Below are 22230 nucleotides of genomic sequence, written 5' to 3'. Positions count from 1 at the left end.
TCTTCTCCCAAATCAGGATTGCCACAGGGTTTGAATGCAGGGGTGGTAGGTGGTGGTGGTGGTGGCGGTGGTGTGTGTGTGTGTGTGTGTGTGTGTGTGTGTAATCTCTGATCTCTGAATCCTATCTTCAGAGGTGTCTGTGCTCAGGTGCAGCTGGTGCAGTCTGGGGCAGAGGTGAAGAGACCTGGGGAGTCTTTGAGAATCTCCTGTAAGATATATGAGTACAGCTTTACTGGAAGTTGGATCCACTGGATTAGGCAGCCACCTGGAAAGGGCTTGGAATGGATAGGAATGATTTATCCTAATAACGCTGACACCAAGTACAACCCATCTTTCCAAGGAAAAGTCACCATCTCCACAGACAACTCCATCAGCACCATGTCCCTGCAGTGGGGCAGCCTGAAGGACTCAGACACGGCCATGTATTACTGTGCAAGCCCACTCTGACTTCTGAATAACACTCTGGAGCAGCCCACTCTGACTTTTGAATAACAGCAGGGCTATAGAGCAGATTAGGTTAGCTTTCTTCATGAAATTCTGTGTTCAGCCCTTGCTGCCCTTGAAGAATGAGCGGGTGCGTTGTCGTAATAGGAAGATCCTCAGGTCAAATTTCCTGGCCTTTTTCTTACGAAAGACATTCCCAATATTGCTAGAAAATTTCCCCAATAAGTAGCCATGATATCCGTGTATATTCATTTGCTTCCTTTCTTACTTAACTCACCTGCCTGCATTCAACTTGATTTGGGAAACAGCTTTGTAGAAATCTCCAGGTGGAACCCTGGTGCTTTGACATGAGCAAAGTGCTCATGGGTCCCAACCTTTGACTGGTCAGTTACACTCATGAAAATGCTTGGTATAGTTTCCTGGGTAAAAGTGGCCTTACCAGGAGGAGACTCTGGAGCCTGCTGAGCTAGGGCGACTCAGTTCAGAAATGTCTATCTCCTTCCTTCCCATCTTTCTCCTGAAGGTGCTTGTTGTACCATGTGGTCAGTGTCAGAGAGAGGATAATTGGAATCGGATCAGGCAGCACCCAAGGAGAGGCCATGGTGTATGGAGATCTCCTACTATTGGTTAATGAGGTAGTGACCTGACTCTTCCAAAAAGCAGTTCTCCCTACCTCTGACCTCTGAGGGCACTGAGGACACATTCGTGTGTTACAGTGCAGGTGGACACAGACAGGGAAGTCAGGGTGGCCCTCACATACACTATCCTGCAGGACAGCCTGGGTGCAGGGACCAGCAGGGGGCGCTCAGCACTAACAGCACAGGCCCAGGAGCAGGAGCAGGTGCAAGGCTGTGCTCAGATGCAGCTTTCTGCTTTGACTTCAGTTGCTTTTGTTCCCAAAGCTCTCAAAGGTTCTGAGGGATCGCTATTTACAACCGCAGGAAGTGTACTAGTGTCTCCTAAATTGTAACAAGAAACTCTCACCGCCATCCAGTTGCTTGTGACCCAAAGTGATCTTCTCAGACAGGCTTGAACTACTCCTGTAAAAGGGTATTTGCATGGAAGTGGTCGTTCTTACGAAATTCTGTCTTGTGATCTTCAGGGTTTTTTCTTAGTTTCAACTTAATTTCTTGAAAATATAGAAAATGTGATGTTCACCATATGAATAAACTGGCAGTTGGATTCCCTGTTCCTTTGTGACACTGCAGCTTTCTGAAATGAGGGAGCCATTCTCAGGCCAGACAGACTATTGATAGATTTTCATGAAGATAATGTGGCCTTATTTTTTTGTCTTAGCATGCACATAGATTGTTAGGATATATTTCTTCTATTGGTTATATTGATGGGCATTTCTCACCTAGAGAGATTCACAAGTGTGATAACTTTTATATTTATCGTGCATTTTGCATGAATGTTGTTTTTTTTACTCAGAAGATACCATAAGTATTTTTATTTCTTTATTTATTTTGCAATCTTCAATCTAGGATGGACAATTCTGTGTTTTCCACAGAAAGTGAGCACACTTTCTCTTAACAAACACCTTCATAATTACTTGTGTGATAGTCACACCATTCCTTATCTGTTGAAATCTATTACACCATTCCTTTTGTTTAAGAATAAATATAAATGTAATACAAGTGTATAGTGCACAAAAAAGCTGAAAATAATGAAGTAATTTTTAGGAAAGTCACAGAAAGCATGCTCATCCTTTATTACTGATTGTAGCTCAGACATGAGGTTAAAACTTCTCAGCCCCGGTTAGGAGGGTGATGGGGTTGAGAAGGGAAAACAGTTGCTTACAGTCCATCAAAAAATACTTACATGTTAATAAAATATTTTTTTTAATTTTGGTTTTTCCCTATATTTGCAGGTTATAAAATAGCAATCCCTGTGACTCAAATTTTAAGATCATGGATGGTATTTGAAAGGTGAGCCATTACCACCACCACCTGGTCCCTGTGCACACAAAAACTGACAAGCTGTGTCCACACAGATTACAGTCTAGAGAACTATCTGCGTCCAGTTCTAGTCAGTAGTAAATAGTGACCTTGAGTCAAAATGATCTCCACATACACAAAAAAAATGTGTCACCATCTATATTAAGGTTAATGTTTCCTCCAATTTTTGAAGTAAAGTTAACTATGACAATGGCAACTACCTAATAAGAAGTGTTCTGAATTAATATTGGCGGTGACTTCATTCACACTTTACACAGAATGGACTATATGCCAAACAAGTAATTCACAAAGTAGGTCTAGAGAGACTGACCTAGGTGTGCCTGGAGGTGTTGGGTCCAAGAGCAAGGAACTTCCCAGTCATTCTCAAGTAGGATGCAGTCTGGATTCTCCCTAAATAATATTACTCTCATGCCTCCTCTTTTCAGGTGCTCAGGATTCTGAATTCTAGTCTTAGTCAAATGTTTTGGATCATGACACATTTGCTCTTTATGATACTGCTTATGTATCATAAGTAATCTTCATTTTGCCTTTAAAACTTGACAGATTGTACTCAGGCATCTCCCTTCAGCTATTACTTTCATTGTATTTTGAAATAAACGAATTGTTCTTTATGTTTGCTTTATTCACTGCTCCACTGACTTACTTTCTATTAGAATGCGAGCATCTCTTTAGTCTTCTCATTCTTTGTTTGCAGATCTATAGCAATGTGTTAAAAAAAAGTTGATTGTGTGACTGACTAAAAAAATATTCAGTTCAGTTTTCAATATAAAATGAAACATGAAAACCTTCAAAAAGTTAAATTAAATTTGAGATGTCACAATGCTACACAGACTAAAAACTAACTGCTCAGAAAGGACATGATCATATGGGATTGATGTATTCAGATAAATGAGAATTTCATCTTATTTACTCTTTCTGTGAGGTAGAAACATTTATTACCCTTGGTCTCAGAGCTAAGTCTTATGAGGATTTATGCTATCCTGGCAAGAGTTACACCATATTAATGTTTGCTATTTTTTTTCCTCCTCAGAGGGGCAGATTCTTCCCTTTCTAAATCATAATCCACATTTGTTATGCTGGGAATTTGCATGGTGTTGAAGTGAGAAAACAGGGAGTTTTCTGTGTGATCTTCTGATTGAGTCTGAACATCTTATAGGACCTGGGTAGTGGGGCTCTGACCTTCATGCCTGTGCTATAGTTGATATATTCCCTGGTCCACGTTCCTTTCCTTATCAGCAGTATCCACATTCTTTAACTTTGAACTGTTTATCCCTGTTGACTATGCCTCTCACTCTCCTCCCCTACTTAAGTGTCATGGGTAAGATGTGAGATATGGATGTGTGTTTGATAGGGGAAATATTTCACCTCCAGTTATGAAAAGTTAATAAAAACGACCTTCCTGTGGTGAGAAATCTTTCAGCTTGAGAATGGTCTTCCTCTCCAGGGCCAGAAACAAGAGAACTTGTTTTGAATGTTCACTCAAAAATCTGGAGGGGTTTTACAGTTAATGTCCATAGAACATGGGGCTCCACTAATGGCCGGCCCCAATGGTTTCTCAGTCACAGTAATCAATACTCAGCCTCTAGAAATAGATCACATTTTAATTTACATATATATTTTTCAAATAAATGGTTTCAGTGGTTTCTGATCCAGGTAAGCAGATTTCTGCTGTGCCTCTCTGAATGTCCCTCTCTCTAGATTTTGGTTGGCATTTTGATATGTCCGTCCATGTCAGTTCTCTGATGCGTGCATGCAGGGACTCCCAGCACCAGTGCATCCAGGTCTCACATTGCAGAATAAGGAACTCATGCCTGACTCAGAGGAGGATGAGACAGGCCAAGACAGAGAGCGCAGGGATCCACAGTGGAAATGGAGTTGCAAGGGTTCACAGAGGACACAAAATGGGTACATAGGCACAGAGTTGTGGTAATCTTCATGTAAATAGATGTTATAGGGGGATGTGTGCAAAGGATGCCTCATGGCCCAACATCAAGAAAACTGATCTATATTTTATCACCCCTTCTGCTCTGTAACCAGATTCTTCTTGCTGAAACCGGAAAAACCAATGTCCTGGCCTTTTAAATGAAGAACATTCAAAGGTTAGTGTGTTCTCATGAGCCCTAAGCTCTTGGATAGTTATAGGACCATTCATAAACAGAAGTATTTTTATGAACATGTGTGCTCTACTCTTGATATTTTCCCAAATTTGCAGTGATATATCCTGATCTTATGGTTTCTCTCTCTCTCTCTCTCTCTCTCCTTCCCTCCCTCCCTCCCTCTCTCTCTCTCCCTCTCTCTCTCTCTTTCTCTCCCTCTCTCTTTTACAGCACTGATATTATTTTTAATTTAAGTCTACAACTTTGGTTAATCCTGTTAATGTCACTTTAATATATATTGTAAACTAATTGAATTTATGTATGGAATACTATTAGACTTATGGTGATAAAGATAATATTTTCCTATATTTTAAATATTGTATTCCTTTGATTTGGATGTTTTTTAAGCATTTACAGACTTTTATATTATAAAATTGGTTGCTTTTTCAATTTTTTCCATTGTGCTTTGTGGACTGGTTTTTATGTGAGTAGTAGAAATTAGCAAATTTTATGCCTTTAAAGTGATGTTTTTGTTTCAATTCTTTTAAACGAGTAAGAGAATATGCCTTGGAAGTTATAGGTGGCTATTTATGAAAACACACTCATTAGTGTAAGAGGGAGAATGATACAGTAACATGAGTAAGACAACCCCCCACCCCTCAGTAAATCCCTAAACCTCATCACAACCAAGAGGAATGGTCCTGGTGCAGTTACATAATTTCATGTTAACTTGATAAATAAACATAGGGGTGGAGTCTAGCCTGTCAGCCAGGTCATGGTCTGAAGATGCTTGCTTATGGTTGTGACCTTCTCATGAGGCTTCAGGAATTTCCTCTCTTTCTCCTGGGTGGCAGGCCACACACTCTCTCTGCTTCACCTTCCTGTTGAGGAGACACACTTAGAGAGCTGGCAGAACCACAGGGAGACTTGCACCAGGCCTGAGATACTTCAGTACTACTGGATCCACAAGACTTTTCACCAACATGCCTGTGAGCGTCCTACATTTGGCATCTTTGCTGCGTAAGTCTGAAAAGAAATTTATGGACTAGGATCAAACCTATGGGCTAATATGGATTTGATCTGGACTGCACTGGGATGTTTTCTCAAAATATAATTGCTCTTTGATATGAAGCTCTTTCTTACACACATATGAGTGTCAGGATTTGTTTCTCCCAGACGAACACAGCCCCCTTGAATGGTCAAAATTACTTCTTGAAAAGTTTATTTTGTCACACCTCACCTATGAAGTCAGTGAAATTATAAGAGTCATGTGTAAGTGGGTAAATCTGTACCAGCCATGACTAGCTGTCAGCTCACTTGGTGAGATGCGCCTACCATTAGGCATCAGGAGTCCAGGATACACTCGAGATCTGCAGCTGCACTATTCTCAGTGTGATTAGAGCATGCTTCTCCACCTTTCATTCCATTCCTCATGTCGTGGTGACCCCCCACCCAACCATAAAATGATTTTCGTTGCTACTGCATAGCTGTAATTTTGCTAGTTATGAATCAGGTGACCCCTGTGAAAGGGTCGTTTGGCCCCCAAAGGGGGCGCAACCCACAGATTGAGAACCCCTGCTCTAGAGTTATCTAGGTTTCCTATTATTTATTCCTAATGTAGAGCAGAACTACGTTCATGAATGTGATACTCATGCACACATAAATGTCTTAGAGAGTTGAAAGCTGAAGCCATCACCCCTCATTCAGCAATAAGCAAGGACATTGCCATATAGGTTGCACCTGACCCACTGACAACAAAGTGCACTCATCAAGGGGTGACTATGCGGCTTCATTTTCCTATTGGCAGCCGCCCTGGGTAAGATCAGACATGGGGCTGGAGAGAAGACTGTGGCAGCTCCAGAGCCCTCACCTTCTGGTTTACTTCCTCACAGGTGTGCATGCCCAGATGCAGTTAGTGCAGTCTGAGGCCAAGGTGCAGAAGCCAGGAGAGTAGGTGAAGGTGTCCTGCAGGACTTCCGGATACACCTTCTCCAGCTATGGTATGAATCAGGTGTGACAAGCACCAGGATAAAGCCTTTAGTGGATGGGCTGGATCAACACCCACGCTGGGAAGTCAACATATGTCCAGGGCTTCACACAGGGCTATGTCTTCTTGGATGGCTCAGTCAGCACAGCTTAGCTACAGATTGGCAGCCTGAAGTCCGAGGACACCGCATTGATTCCTGTGTGCGACACACGCTGTGAAAACTCACATCCTGATACTGTCAGAAAACCTGGGGGTTGGGTGAAAGCTGTGCTCAGAATATTGACCTGAATCCTTATTTACCGGTTTTGCACTTAGTGATGAGAAACCAAGACAATAACTTCCTGTCAAATGAATAAAACTTTCCTGTGAAATAAAATCATCCCCTCAAGAGGGGAGGTTAAATTACCTTGGTATGTAGTCTTTGTGTGTAAGTACTTCCATCATCATCTGCAGAGACAGTGACAAGAACACAGTTATCCGCAAACGGACAGTTACAAAACAGAATACATGGCTGTCTATTACTCTGTGAGAAAGAGAGTGAGAGGAAGTCAATGTGATCCCCAACACAAAACTCCCTGCTGGGAAAGAGTTAAGCTGCAGGGGCGCTCAGGTTCCACAGATCACAGGATACGCCCTGAAGCAGGTGCAGATGGACAGTTTCAGGACTGGTTCCGGTTGGGGTCTGGGGACACTTCTCCATGTCACTGTTTTCCCCAAGGAATTTCTCTAATTGTATGGCTCCTGGTCTACCATTGATATCTATGAAGCAAAAAGTTGTAACAGGAGAAACTATTGCCCCATGCAAAGAACCAGTGTTTGATGAACCTTAGGAAATCAGGGATACATTTCCAAACTCATCGAGGGCACCTGGAGGCACTTGATGGTGAAAACAGTGAAGCACTGGAATACTAGTTGAAAGCTAGAAAACTGTTCTGTTGACCTGCTTCAGAAATAGCAGACTCGCTGTAGAGATCTCATTGTTTTACTCCAACTAGCACACTCTTGGAGTTACTGGCGGGAGTCAATAATGTCTAGTTAAGGGTCTGTAAGAGGTCAGAAAAGACTGACATTCACATCTGACCCTCTTCCCTTGAACACAGATGGGTCGTTGCTGGAGTCAACTATGACCTGGCATCCCTTTTTATCCTAGTCGGTTTTCTTTCTAGTTCAGCTGTGTTATCTCGTTTACGTTTGTTACACACTTTATGGTTCATGCTCTCAATGTAGACACATTCAAATTATCAAGACATCTGTACACATACACACACACACAAATACTGTATGCTACTCTGAGTTGTTCCAGTTCAAACAGCACGGTATATTGTTTGTTTCAGTTTGTACTATTGTTGTTAGATGCCATCAAGTGGCGTCTGTGCATCAGAACAATGTACTGCCTGGACCTGGGCCATCTTCACCATCTGTGTTTGAGTCTGTTGTGGCAGCTACTGTGTCAATCCATCCCACTGGGGGCCTTATATTTCTTCACCACCATATAGTTCACCAGTCATATGACATTCTCCAGGGACTGTTCGCTCTTGATCACATGTCCAAAGTACCGTATATACTTGAGTACCAGCCAAGCTTTACAGCACATTTTCAATGCAGTTTTTGTGGTAAAATTAGGTGCATCCATGAATATTCGGGTCGGATTATACTCGAGTATATACATGGTACATTAGATGATGTCCTGCCATGCTCACCTCTACAGAGAATTCTGGCTGCACTAGTTCCAACACCAGTATGATTGTTTTTTCTTGGAATCTACTAGGTATTAAGTATTCATCACCATAATCATAATTCAAAGGTATCAAATATTTTCAGTTTTAATAATTTAAGGACAAGCAAAGACTTTTGCAGGTGTATATCATTTAAAATACTATGGCTGTGTCAGGTGCACATTATTCCTAAAGGTGACATCTTTATAATTTACACTGTAAAGATATCTTTTACAGTAGATTTACCAAATGCAATGTGCTTTCTAATTAAATTCCTTGTGGGCCACAGTAAAATCAAATATTGAAGGACTTCATGGTTTGCTTTCTAGTGGCTGCATGAGTACACATATAAGTCACTGGAAATTCTAGTGTGGGAGGTGTTCTTTACCTCATTTGTTTTATTCATTCAATCATTTACTTATATGAAAGGCCTCGGAAATACTGATTTTTACACTTCACATTATAAATCAAAACTATGTTGTGTTTTGTTATTCGTTAAAGTTGTCCAACATTTTGTTGTATTGAGAACATTTGATTCCATTTCTCTTTGGGCGTTTTCATTTATATAATTTTCAATTATATTGTACATGTGCAATGATTTCATATTTTGAGCCTTATAGCCATAGAAAAGGAATTTGTAAGGCAGAGAGCATGGTGCTGTGTGCACTTATGTTGCCTTTAGGTTTACAGTCTTTGGTCACCTTAGAGTTATGTATGTTAGCATGGTGTCCCTGCCAACTTCAGAGAGTTGTCTCATACATTTTTAATAATATCATTTTTAATTTGATTTCTATTGTAAGATCCCTAAGCTTTTATTTTTATATTTCCAAAGCTAAGGCTGACTCATTATGTTGTGAAATTTTCAGTGATTTTATGAATCAAAATGTCATATTTATGCTATGGTGGTAACAAGTAGAAAGATTTTGGTACTGCAAAAAAGTGCCTATGCCTCCCCGATTGAACACCATATTTCCTAATTACTGACAGTCACTGATCGGTTTGTCATACCTGTATAGGATTCTCTTTTTAACAATTTTATTTCAAAGCCATATGATAAATTCTGTTTTTTAAGGTCTACTTCAAGTTAAGATTTATCTAAACATTTCCATGGGTTGAAAGCTCTTTAAAATAACATTATTTGTATTTATTGTATCACAGACTGTTTATTTATTTATATGCTGAAGGCCACGCTGGTCATTTCAAGCTGGGTTCACTGTGTATAGAGCTGCTATAATTCATTAGTGCACGGTTTCAGGGGGACATGTATTTTCAACTCATCGAGGCAACCACCTGGGAGCATGTTTCAGGATAAAATGGTAAAGCAATGAGAGGCTTTGTAAGAAACTGTCTGATTGTCTCTCAAAGTAGCTGAACCACTTTACATTCCAGCAATTGAGTCACGAGAATCCCTTGTCCTGTGCTCACTTGCGAGAAAATGACTTTGTAAGGTTTGGAGATGGAAAACATTTTATTTATTAGGTCAGTAAAATCATCTTCTTGTTTCATTTTGAATTTTCCAAAATGAAATTATTTGAATTTGAGTAATATGCCCATGTATTTATTTTTAGTTAAATTCTTCTTGGTTTGCATATTTGATCAGATATTCTGGATATTTTATTTTTATTTTTAAAACGTATTTACATAAAAATAATTTGCCATATTAAATTAAAGTTAATTGACATAGATTCTGCAAACCTTTACCAAGTATGTTGCATGCTTTTCATTCTCTTTTAAGGGACTTTTTTCGCCACAGTTAGAATTTTTTAAATCTTGATCTACCCTCGTGATCAATCTTTTATTATGTGTCCATGTTCTCATTGTGATGTATCTAAAAAAAACCCTCTCATTACCAAGTGTAAACTCATTCATATTTTCTAATTTTATAGTCTTATTTACATTTTGGTCAGTAGTCCATATTATTTTATTAGTATTATTGCTATTGTTATTATAGATGCTGTGAGGTATGTGCAGGACCTCATATTGTTGTTGGACTGGAAAGGGTGTGGGGCAGGCTGTCATAAGCAGAGACCAGGTTGATTTGAGACATTCTAGGTTTATTCCTGCTAGGGCTTACAGAAGGAAACGCCCAGTGGACTGCTTCACAAATCCAGTGAGAATCAAACAAGTTATAGACCCCAAACTTCCTTTCAGGTTGCAGTGGGGGTTGGTTTACAAGTTTACAGTCATCAGAGGATAAAACGGAGCAAAGTTCACAGAAAGAATTTACATTTCCCCAAGGGATTACGACAGCATCAATTTCTGTCTTCATTACTCCAGGGACTGTCACACCATTACCCTCTAAGGTTTCAGTCTCCTTGCTCCTCTAAATGGTCATGCTTCCCCTTCCTGAATTAGGAGTATCTGGAATAATGAACAGGCTTTTAACTAAGTTTAAAAGGAATTTAATGGAGGGGAAGGAGCTGTTATGTTCTTGATCCCTTTTAACAAACTAAATCTCAACCAATTATGATACATTTTCACTGTTGATTAACAACATGCTACCACTTCCCCTTTCCTATATCAAGAGGGATTTAATTGCTTCAACTGTTCCATTCAGGAGAAGATGTGGAAGAGTGCGTATGCTCATTGTGCCTCATTTTGTACCCAAACCATTATACCACAATTGCATTGAGTTCAGTGTGTATTTAGTGATAATAATGTCAACCCAGGTATTCTGTCATGACCTTACTAAGAAATTAATCCTGCTTTTAAAACACAGAACCTGTAATTCATTTTCTGATAAAGTGATATTATGCCTTTTATTATTTACCTCTATGTCATTTTAATGCTCTCCCTGGTAATTAACATATCTAAAGTGCACAAGTGAATTTGTATAGCTCAATGCATTTTAGCTCTGTATACACATAAGCTTTCTACTCCTATGAAGTGTTACAGTCTTGGAAACTCACAGGGGCAGTTCCACCTTGTCCCATTGGGTCACTATGAGACAAAATTGACTCAATGACAGAGAGTTATTTTTTTGTAAGCATGTATACAGTTCAGTACACACGGTCCCCATGCGTGTTTGACCACTCTCCACAACCTTACCCCATCCTGATTATCTTCATCTGATAATGATATTAACCAAGCTCAGGGTGGAGTTACCTCACCTTACCACCTGTGGCAATGACCAGGTCACAACCCATGGGTGGATGATCTACATGAGCACCCCTAGCTGGCCACACCGGGGGATCCCTCTTCTTACTTGTGAACTTTTGAGCAGAAGGAAGAACATTAACAAGGGTAGAAAATCGAATTAACCCAGAATTCTATTGAAGTTGAAGATGTTTGCTAATTTTCAAACACAACCTGTGATTGGAACTCAGAGTGAGCCCAACACAAAGTTCCCATGCAGACAGGGCAAGTCTGGAGGGTGTTTAGGATGCTTGAAGTATAGGAACCCACCTAACCGAGGGTGCAGATGCAAGATCACTATTATTGTTCATTGAAACAGGGTTATTCTCACATAGCGGGGATTAACATAGAGCAGTGATTCCATTCCTATTTATTCCTTGAGTTTTCATAACTTGTAATCAATGATATTGCATTCCATTTTATTAATTAAGATACCGTGCTTTCTCAAGCAAAACAATATTCTGGTTGTTAGTTTTCATTAAATCGGTTGTGAATAATAGTCTCTCTGTACAATACACTGAAACAGCGGCTTGTCCAGCACCATCCTCATAGTCTTTCCCATGTGTGAGAGCATTGTTGTAATCACAGTCAATCCATCTTGATGGCCCTGTCCTTTCCCAATATTAGTGCCTCCTGATAATATATCCAAAGTTTGTGTGACAAACTTGTCATCTTAACTTCCAATGAGAATTCCGGATGTGCTGCTTCTGAGACAGGCTTTTTTTAAATGATAGAAAATGAACTCTGATCATATGAGAAGGCTGCTTTGTAAAAAGAGGGACACACCTTGCTCCCTCCCCTGCTCCCTTCAGAAATATACTATTTAACATGCTCATTGTTGTATGAATCTTACCATACAGATTGGCGACACTTTTGAAGACATTGGAGTCTATGGTATTCTGTTTAGCATGCTAATCCAGAGACCAGAAATATGGGTTTATTTACAAGTTCAGCCCCTTTGCATGCCTGGGAATACTTAACAGTCTGACTTTAGGCGAACACAAGGGGGTGATGATTCTGCTAGCATATACATATAACTTATATTAGGTTCGTTTAAATAATAAAATTAAAAACCATGAAAGGAAGGTCATCAGATGCCCCAATACTCTCAATATATCTTCAATTCTTTTTTTTCATTCATCTACATTCCTTGTATGAATATACGGTATTATACTGTGCCAGAATTTTGTATGGATTTTTGTAAGTATAAGTTTTCCAAGATGTTGTCTCCTGGGTATTATGTGTGTTGTAGTTGTTGTTTTATTGTTAGGTGCTGTTCATTCAGGTCCAACTCATAACAATCATAGACACAAAAGAACAAAACACTGCCCAATTATGTGTCATCCTCAATATAATTCTTAAGTTTGACCCCATTATTACAGCCACTATGTCAGGCCATCTCAACGAGGGCCTTACTTTTTATCACTGTCCTCTACTTTGCCAAGTATGATATGTTATCTCACTCCCTTTTCCAAGGACTGGGTTCTCTTGATATCATGTGCAAAGGGAGTGAGGTAACATATCGCCATCCTTGTTTCTAAGGAGCATTCTTGATTCATTCTTCCAAGAAAGATTTATTGGTTTCTTTGGCCAAATCAAAAGCAAACTCACTGCCATCATGTTAATGCTGACTCATAGCAAGTCCCTGTGGGTCCCTGTGGATATCCAAGACTGTAACTCTTTATAGGAGTAGAAAGTCCAGTCTTTCTCTTAAGGAGCCATTGCTGGTGGTGCAGGCGCACTGGTTAAGCATTAGGCTAAGATCACATGGTCGGTTCCTTTGACAGACCATGGTAATGCCAATATTCCTTGACAGCACCACAATTCAAATGCAATGTTTATAAATCCTATTTAGTCAACGTTCAATTTTCATATGCATATGAAGCAATTGAAAATACCAAATACCATCATCTGAGTTATTCTTGGTATGATGATACCTAGCAGTAAATTTGTTTTTGGCAAAGACATGTTTACCAAATATAGTAATATTTTTGGTCATTTGGAGGTTGTGTGACAACAATGGTATATTCACATGTGTAAATATAGACTAATGTAGGTGTCATGAATCAGAAGAGTTATGGCCTGGTTTGTAGTGAATATTTTAATTTATTATCTATTTATATACCTATTTATCCTCCTGTGGGTCCTACATGGTTTGTCTATCTCTCCCTCTCTTTGGATATCTCTATCTATCTATCACTGGAAATAAGAGTCCTTGATCTGTGGCTGCATAACGCTCCCTGAACAGAATGTATCCGGGTGAAACAAAGAGCTCAGGGAGAGGAAGTTATCATAAGGGCACTGCCAGCATCATTGTTTGAGTGAGAGGAGCAGGCCTAGGGACCTCACTTTATCCTGTAGGCCTTTATGTACAAATGCACTTCCCACATGCAAATACCTCTTAGGCAGCCAGATGAAACCACAGCATGAACACACTTAAATTCTGACTCCTTCTCACCCTGGTGCGTGTTCCCTGGGTATCATGGATCTTATGGACATGAAGGTCAATCATGTGTGGGTTCTCCTATTTATCGTGGCAACTCCGGAAGGTGAGTGCTTCAGGGACTCATACATGAAGTCTGGGGATGCAGCATCTGACACATGACTCACTGGGATTCTCTTTATCCCCAGGTGTCCTGGCCCAGGTGCAGCTACAAGAGTCAGGCCCTGGACTGGTGAAGCCCTCACAGACCCTGTCTCTCACCTCTGTTGTCTCTGGATTTTCCTTAACAAGCAATGCAGTGAACTGGATCCGCCAGGCTCCAGGAAAGGGACTGGAGTGGGTCGGTGATATATGGAGTGGTGGGAGCACACAGTATAATCCAGCTCTCCAGTCCCGAGTCAGCATCACCAGGGAAACCTCCAAAGGCCATGTTTATTTAAAACTGAGCTCCGTGGATCCTGAGGAAACAGCCATGTATTACTGTGCTAGAGACACAGTGATGGGAAGTCAGTGTGAGCCCAGACACAAACCTCCTTGCAACAGGCCATGGTTTCTGCAGATGCAGGCAAATGAAGTGTTTTCCTCAGGATGCTTTCCTCTCAGAAGCTGTGGTTTCCCCACCTTGTCAGCACCTCTCTTGGAATCCCCATGCACAGTGATTCTAGGGAACCTTCATATATCTGGACATGCCTTCTCTTCATTGGAATGGGCTTTGTCTATCTTTGAACATCTATCCAAAATCAGAGTGCACAGTAATATGGCTTGATGATATCTATTTTCAATTGACTGTATTAACCAGTATCATTTATTATCAAAGCTAAAAATATTCCAAATATCAAAACTCATTATTCCTCTGTGGGTTTCTGAGACTGTAACTGTTACAGGAGTAAAAAGCCCCTTCTTTCTTCTGTGGTGCAGCTGGTGGTTTCTAACTGCTGACATGCAGCCCTCATCCCAAAGCATAACCACTCCATCACCAGTGATCCTTGTGGAAATATTAATGCAGGAAAATATTCTCATGTGAATCCAGATTTTTCTCCAAGCCATCAGATAGCTGGCCAATGTATCATTCCAGGGAATGCTCACGAATACACATTTACGTAACAATCTTAACTTAGAACTAGATACTCTTGCCCATGTTGGTATTGTTTGGTACCCTTGAGTTGGTTTCAACTCCCAGAGAGCCTATGTACCACAGGATGAAATACTGCCCAGAAGTGCACTATCCTCACAGTCATTCCTCTGTTGCACCCATCATTGCAGCCTGAGTGACAATCCACTTCCTTGAAAGTCTCTCCCTTGTTCATTGTCATTCTGCTTTACCAAGCACAAGACCATTCTCTGGGTACCAGGTCCTCATGATGACATCCCGCAATAAGTGAGATAAAGTCTTACGTGAATGCAAGAAATATTCAAGATGTGCTTAATCCAAGACAGACCTGCTTGTGCTTTAGGCAGCCCGTGATATATTTAATATTATTCTCTAACACCATTACCCAAACGAACCAATTCTTGGATATTGCTAATAGGGTGTTTGGCCATTATTGGAGTCACTCTTATTTTCCACAACCACGGAAGGTGTTTCTGGTATTACAGACAGTGCCCTGGGTTGCTATTAAAATTTCACATCCAGGATTACTTTGAGTCTCTAACAGCCATCCTGTGCCCTAACCTTGGATGCTTACAGCTCTATAAATAGGTGACAAGACTTTTACTACCAATAATTAGCCAAGACACAGAGAACTTCAACATAAGAACGCTGATAAAAACAGTGTATTATGATATACATTTCCTTTTGCTAGGTGTGTTTCCCTCATAAAACATATACCCTAACCCCTTGCACTGTCATTCCACCTGGGAAGAATGCCATGTGTTATTTATTCATTTTTGATGGTGTTAAGTGATTCAGTTCTCGGTGATTCAATGGAGAACAGAACTAAATAATACCTAGTTCAGCCACATAATCACCATTAATATTTTGAGCTCCTTATTACAGCCACTGAGTCAATACATCTCATGATGTGCCTCCTTCGTCACTGATTCCCCTGCTTTATCGTGGATGAAGTCTTTCTCAAGGGACTGGTGTCATGATAGCATGTCCGAAGTACAGGAAACAAGATCTCACTGTCCTTAATTCTGAGGGACTCTCTGCCTCTACTCCCTTCACAACAGATCTGTGTGTTTTATTGTCAGCCCACCCAGGCACTTTCAACATTCTTTGCAAGCACCATAAGTCAAAAGCCACCATTGTTTTCTATGGCCCTTATTATTCTTATTCCAGAGTTTATATTCATATAATAATATGGAAAACATCATGATGTGGGTTCTCAAAGTTATATTAAAAAAACCTGTCATGTACGACTCTTGGTGTAGAAATAGAAAGAGACGTGATGCTGTGGCGGAAAAAGTATTATGTTGCTCAACACAAGATCCGGGATTCAATCCAGGCAATGGTTCCTCCTGAGTCAGATGAGGTTGTCTACTCCTGTAAATATTTCCAGTCAGAGAAAGCCTAAGGAGCAGTTCTAATGAGCCTTAGAGGGGTCCTGTGAGTCACAGTAGATGCACTTGCAGTGAGTTTCACTTTTGAGGATAAGACTGCCCATATTTCTATCTCAATTGCTTGATTTACTAATTTTCCCTCAGTGTTGAAGAATATGTGGTCTGTTAATAGCTCTCAGACCTCACAATGAATAAATTAATGTGTGAATTAGTGGATGCATTTGTTCAAATTAAACAATGCAGGCACACTTTAACCTTGGTGATTTTATTATTGCAAATGTTGGATTCTGGGGAGGCTACAAATTCAATGTATAACCTGTGGGTCAGACACATCACTCCCATCTTTGACATCTGAGTGTCATCAAACTTGTTCAAGTACAGTCTTTGGGGTCTCTTCCTTGTGGACCCGTGGATCATGCCCATTAACATGCTATTCAGTCCCCACCTCTTATACACCCCCTTTTGCCCCCAAATCACGGGATCAGAGCCTACTGAATCAGGGAATCTTTGCCACAGAAATGTCTGCCTCTTTTCTCCTTTACCTTCTGATGATGCCGAGTGTCCCATCTGGCTGTGTCCTAAAGTTTCAATCCATTAATTTGCAAAGGGACAATATTTTTGAAATTGTCTTCTGAGATCTTCGACCTTGGATTAATTAAGTAGACTCTGTTGTCTGACCATTGACTGTGTATATAGATAAATCCATTCTGGTATCTTCTCTTGAAACTGGCTAATTCACACCCAGAAAACCTAAAACATAAGTGAGTCTTTGTTCTGGTGGACATATCTGGAGGAGTGTCTTAGGGATTCAGAGACAAAAGTCTAGAGATAATCCACTTGAAAATATGGCTTAGGATGATTGTCCTTTGTCCCATAGATTGATCTCAGGTGCAGTTATAGGGACTTCCCTCCCATGCCACCAGTTCTCAAACATTCAACTTCCTGCTGATGAGTCGATTAAGATTCATAGCAGCCACCCAGGACAAATCATAACTGTCCCTTTGGATTTCTGAGAATACAACTTTTCAGGATAAGAAAGCTGCATCTGTCTCCAGAGGAGTAGATGGTTGTCTTGAACTGTAGAACTTGCAATTAATAGTGTACTGTGCAATCCCCTACACAACAGTATCTCCAAGATATGGAGGGGTAGTTTTGACTGTGCTTATTCTGATTCTATTTCATTTCTTTTAAAACTTGATGGGCAATTTATTTGAAAACTTAGAGAGTAATTACTATGTACTTAAAGAAAGGTGCTGGGATCTGAACCAGAATTTCATCACAATTATGGATCACTTTGGGTGTGTTTTTTTTCTCTCACAAAGTTAAGAATTCCTGTTCATGAACATGACCCCTTTTTCTAATTAGGTGTGTATCTTTTGGTATCTTATAGTACTGCTTTTTTAATAGTTCTATTTGTACAATATTCTTGCTTCTGTGCTTAGGTTTATTCCTATTTATTTTACTTATAGTTGGCTATTGTAAATGGTAGCATTCTTGATATCCCTTTGAGAGCTTTCTCTATAGGTATGTGGGAATCAAACTTATTTTTCTTTTTTTTTTCTTTTTTCTTTAAACAATTTATTGGGGCTGATACAATTCTTTTCACAGTTCATACATATACATACATCAATTGTATAAAGCACATCTGTACAGTCTTTGCCCTAATCATTTTTTTCTCTTTTCTTCTTTTACATTTTATTAGGGACTCAAACAACTCTTACCACAATCCATACATATACATACATCAATTGTATAAAGCACATCCATACATTCCCTGCCTCAATCATTCTCAAGGCATTTGCTCTCCACTTAAGCCCCTTGCATCAGGTCCTCTTTTTCCCCCCTCCCTCCCCTTTCCCCCCTCCCTCATATGCCCTTGGTAATTTATACCTCGTTATTTTGTCATATCTTGCCCTATCCGGAGTCTCCCTTCCCCCCTTCTCTGCTGTCCCTCTCCCAGGGAAGAGGTCACATGTGGATCCTTGTAATCAGTTCCCCCTTTCCAACCCACTCACCCTCCATTCTCCCAGCATCGTCCCTCACACCCTTGGTCCTGAAGGTATCATCCACCCTGGATTCCCTGTACCTCCAGCCCTCATATGTATCAGTGTACAGCCTCTGTCCTACCCAGCCCTGCAAGGTAGAATTCGGATCATGGTAGTTGGGGGGAGGAAGCATCCAGGATCTGGGGGAAAGCTGTGTTCTTCATCGATACTACCTCACACCCTAATTAACCCATCTCCTCTCCTAAGCCCCTCTATGAGGGGATCTCCATTGGCCGACACTTGGGCCTTGGGTCTCCACTCTGCACTTCCCCCTTTATTTAATATGATATATATGTACACATACATATATACATATACACATATATACACATACATACACACACTTATATCTTTTTTTTTGCATGATGCCTTATATCTGGTCCCTTGGGCACCTCGTGATTGCACTGGCCGGTGTGCTTCTTCCATGTGGGCTTTTTTGCTTCTGAGCGAGATGGCCGCTTGTTCACCTTCAAGCCTTTAAGACCCCAGACACTATCTCTTTTGATACCCGGAAACCATCAGCTTTCTTCACCACATTTGCTTGTGCACCCATTTATCTTCAGCGATCCTATCATGGAGGTGTGCAGTCAATGATATGATTTTTTGTTCTTTGATGGCTGGTAACTGATCCCTTTGGGACCACTCGATCACACAGGCTGGTGTGTTCTTCCATGTGGACTTTGTTGCTTCTGAGCTAGATGGCCGCTTGTTTATCTTCAAGCCTTTAAGACCCCAGTCACTATCTCTTTTGATAGCCGGGCACCATCAGCTTTCTTCACCACATTTACTTGTTCACCCACTTTGGTTCCAGCCGTTGTGTCGGGAGAGTGAGCATCATAGAGTTCCAATTTAATAAAAGAAGGTATTCATGCATTGAGGGAGTGTTTGAGTAGAGGCCCAAGGTCCTTCCGCCACCTTAATACTTGACCTATAAATATAGACACATAGATCTATTTCCCCATCCTCCTGTATATATTTGCATGAACATGTCTTTGTCTAGACCTCCATGAATGCCCTTTGACTCCTAGCTCTTTCCTCCATCTCCCTTGACCTTCCTCCTGCCCTACTACCATGCTTCATCGCCACCTGGGCTAGAGTATACCTCTTCTCTAAGCAACCTTACCCTTGATCATTTCCCACCAGGCCTGCCACTCCCCCTTCTCTACCATTTGGGGTCCCATGTTTTTCCCTTGTCCCTGGGTTTGTTAACACCACTTCCTTACCCCCCTACCCCCCCCCAAGTCCCCCCGGAACTGTCGGTCCCATTGTTTTTCTTCCAGATAGTTCATCCAGCCTGTCCTATTCAGACAGACCTGTGGAGTCACTAACATGCACGAAAACTAGACAGAGGAACACAAAGCAACAGTATACAACCAGACAACAAAACAACCAAAACAAACCACTGTAAAAGAACAGAACAAAACAGTTCACAAGAGAAAAGCTTGTAGTTAGTTCAGGGATCGTTTGCTGGCCCTTAGGAGCGTTTTCCAGTCCAGTCTGTTGGGGCACCACGCCCTGGCCCCAAAGTCCACTTTCAGCATTCCCTGGGGACCTTGCCACTCCATTCCCTTGCTGTTCCGCTGCACTCCCCCAGTGATTTGCCTCGGTGTGGTGGGATCATGTCAGGTGCAATTCCCACACTGTGTCTCCGGTGCTGTCCCCTGTATCGCCCTTAGTCACTGAGGGGCATCATGTCTCATAGTAGGGCCAGCCATGTTGTTCTCTCTGTGGACTGGCTGCTCTACTCAGGAACATCATCATCACGGCCTGGTGGGCCAGGCTGTGCTCCACTCTCTCCTCCTGCCCCTTCATCTGCTCCCGTGTGCTCTGATCAAATATGTCCATCTCCTATAGCTGCAGAGTCAATGTCGTCCTTTGGAACAAATTCTTTTCGGGGGAGGGGCAGGAATCCACTTAATTTATGGTGCTGGGGCCAGCCTCCCAGACCTCTCCACCGGTTCCCTCCTCCACGCCGGGATATTGAATTCACACCTTGCGACACTGGGTTGAAGTCTGGTCCCACTTTCCCTGTGGAGATATAAACCATACCCTCCCCTTGGGTGGATTAATGCCCCATTTCTGTCATGCTGATTGTACTTACCTCAGGGGACTCATGTTGTACCTGTCCCTTTGGGTCTGGCTTACCTCGCTTAACATAATTCCTTTCAGCTCTTCCCATGAAATAACGTGTTTCATGTGCTCATCGGTGCTTTTCAGTGCTGCATAATACTCCATTGTGTGTATGTGCCAAAGTTTGCTAATCCACTCGTCTATCGATGGAAACTTAGGCTGTTTCCAAGTCTTTGCTATTGTGAATTGTGCCGCAATAAACATTGGAGCGCATATGACTGGTCGTGTTTTATTTGCTGCTTCAACCGGGTATATGCCCAGTAGAGGGATGGCTGGGTCGTAAGGTAGATCAATTTCCATTTTCTTTAGGTATCGCCAGATTGCTTTCCACAGTGTCTGTACAAATCTGCACGACCACCAGCAGTGCAGGAGGGTTCCTACTTCACCACAGCCCCTCCAACACTTGTTGCTCTCTGATTTACTGATCTGGGCTAGCCTCAGGGGTTTTAGGTGGTATCTCATGGTTGTTTTGATTTGCATTTCTCTTATGGCAAGGGACTTCAAGCACTTTCTCATATATTTATTGGCCATATTGATCTCCTCTCTAGTGAAAGTTCTTCTCATTTCTTTTGCCCACTTCCTTAGGGGGTTAACTGTTTTCCTCTTTTTGCAGGTCATGATGGTGTTGTAGATTTTAGTAATGAGCCCTTTGTCTGACGTGTCATTACTAAAAATCTTCTCCCAGTCTGTGGGTTGCCTTGTCACCCTCTTGGCAAAGTCTTTCGAGGTGCACAGGTGTTTTATTCTTATTAGATCCCATTTGTCGATTTCCAGATCACCTGTGTGTGTCCCCTTCCCTGTTGCAGTGAGCCTATGTGCTCCCTGGGCCAGTGCTCTGAGATTAGTCCCGATTCCCTCCTTAATGGTCCTGATGGTTTGGGGTTTGACTTCTAGATCTGTGATCCACCTTGAGTGTATTCTTGTGCATGGGGTGAGGTAGACGTCTTGTTTCAACTTTCTACATGTGGATATCCATTGTTTCCAGCACCACTTATTAAAGAGGGCATCTGCTTCCCACTTGATGTTTTTGGGACCCTTGTTGAAGATCAGTTGTCTATATGCTGATGATTTTACTCCTGGGCTTTCTATTCTTTTCCACTGGTCTGAGTGTCTATCATTGTGCCAGTACCATGCTGTTTTGACCACTGTAGCTGTGTAGTAGGCATTAAAATCAGGCAGGGCGAGTCCTCCAATTGTGTCCTTCTTCTTGAGGAGTTCTCTGCTAATTCTGGGTTTCTTCCCTCTCCATATGAAGTTGGTGGTCAGTTTTTCCAATTCTTTGAAGAAGGTTGATGGTAATTGGATTGGTATAGCATTGAACTTGTAGAGTGCTTTAGGAAGAACTGTCATCTTTACTATGTTCAGCCTACCTAACCATGAGCAGGGGAGCTTCATCCATTTGTGAAGGTCACTTTTGGTTTCCTGTAATAGGGTTTTATAATTATGCTTATAAAGGTCTTTAGTATTTTTTGTTAACTATATTCCTAGGTATTTCAGTTTGTTCTTGGCTACTGTGAAGGGTACTTCCCTCTTAATCGCCTCTTCCATGGCCCTGTCCGATGTGTATAGAAACCCTACCGACTTCTGTTTATTGATCTTGTATCCTGCTACTCTTCCGTATTCCTCTATTGCTGTAAGTATTCCAACTGTGGAGTTTTAGGGGTCTTCAATGTATAGGATCATGTCATCTGCAAATAACGATAGTTTCACCTCCTCCTCTCCCAACTGGATCCCTTTGATGTCCTTCCGCTGTCTTATGTTGTTAGCCAGAACCT

This window comes from Tenrec ecaudatus, unplaced genomic scaffold (genome assembly GCF_050624435.1).
Source record: "Tenrec ecaudatus isolate mTenEca1 unplaced genomic scaffold, mTenEca1.hap1 Scaffold_508, whole genome shotgun sequence".
Taxonomy (NCBI): domain Eukaryota; kingdom Metazoa; phylum Chordata; class Mammalia; order Afrosoricida; family Tenrecidae; genus Tenrec; species Tenrec ecaudatus.
This window is presented reverse-complemented; position numbering follows the sequence as displayed.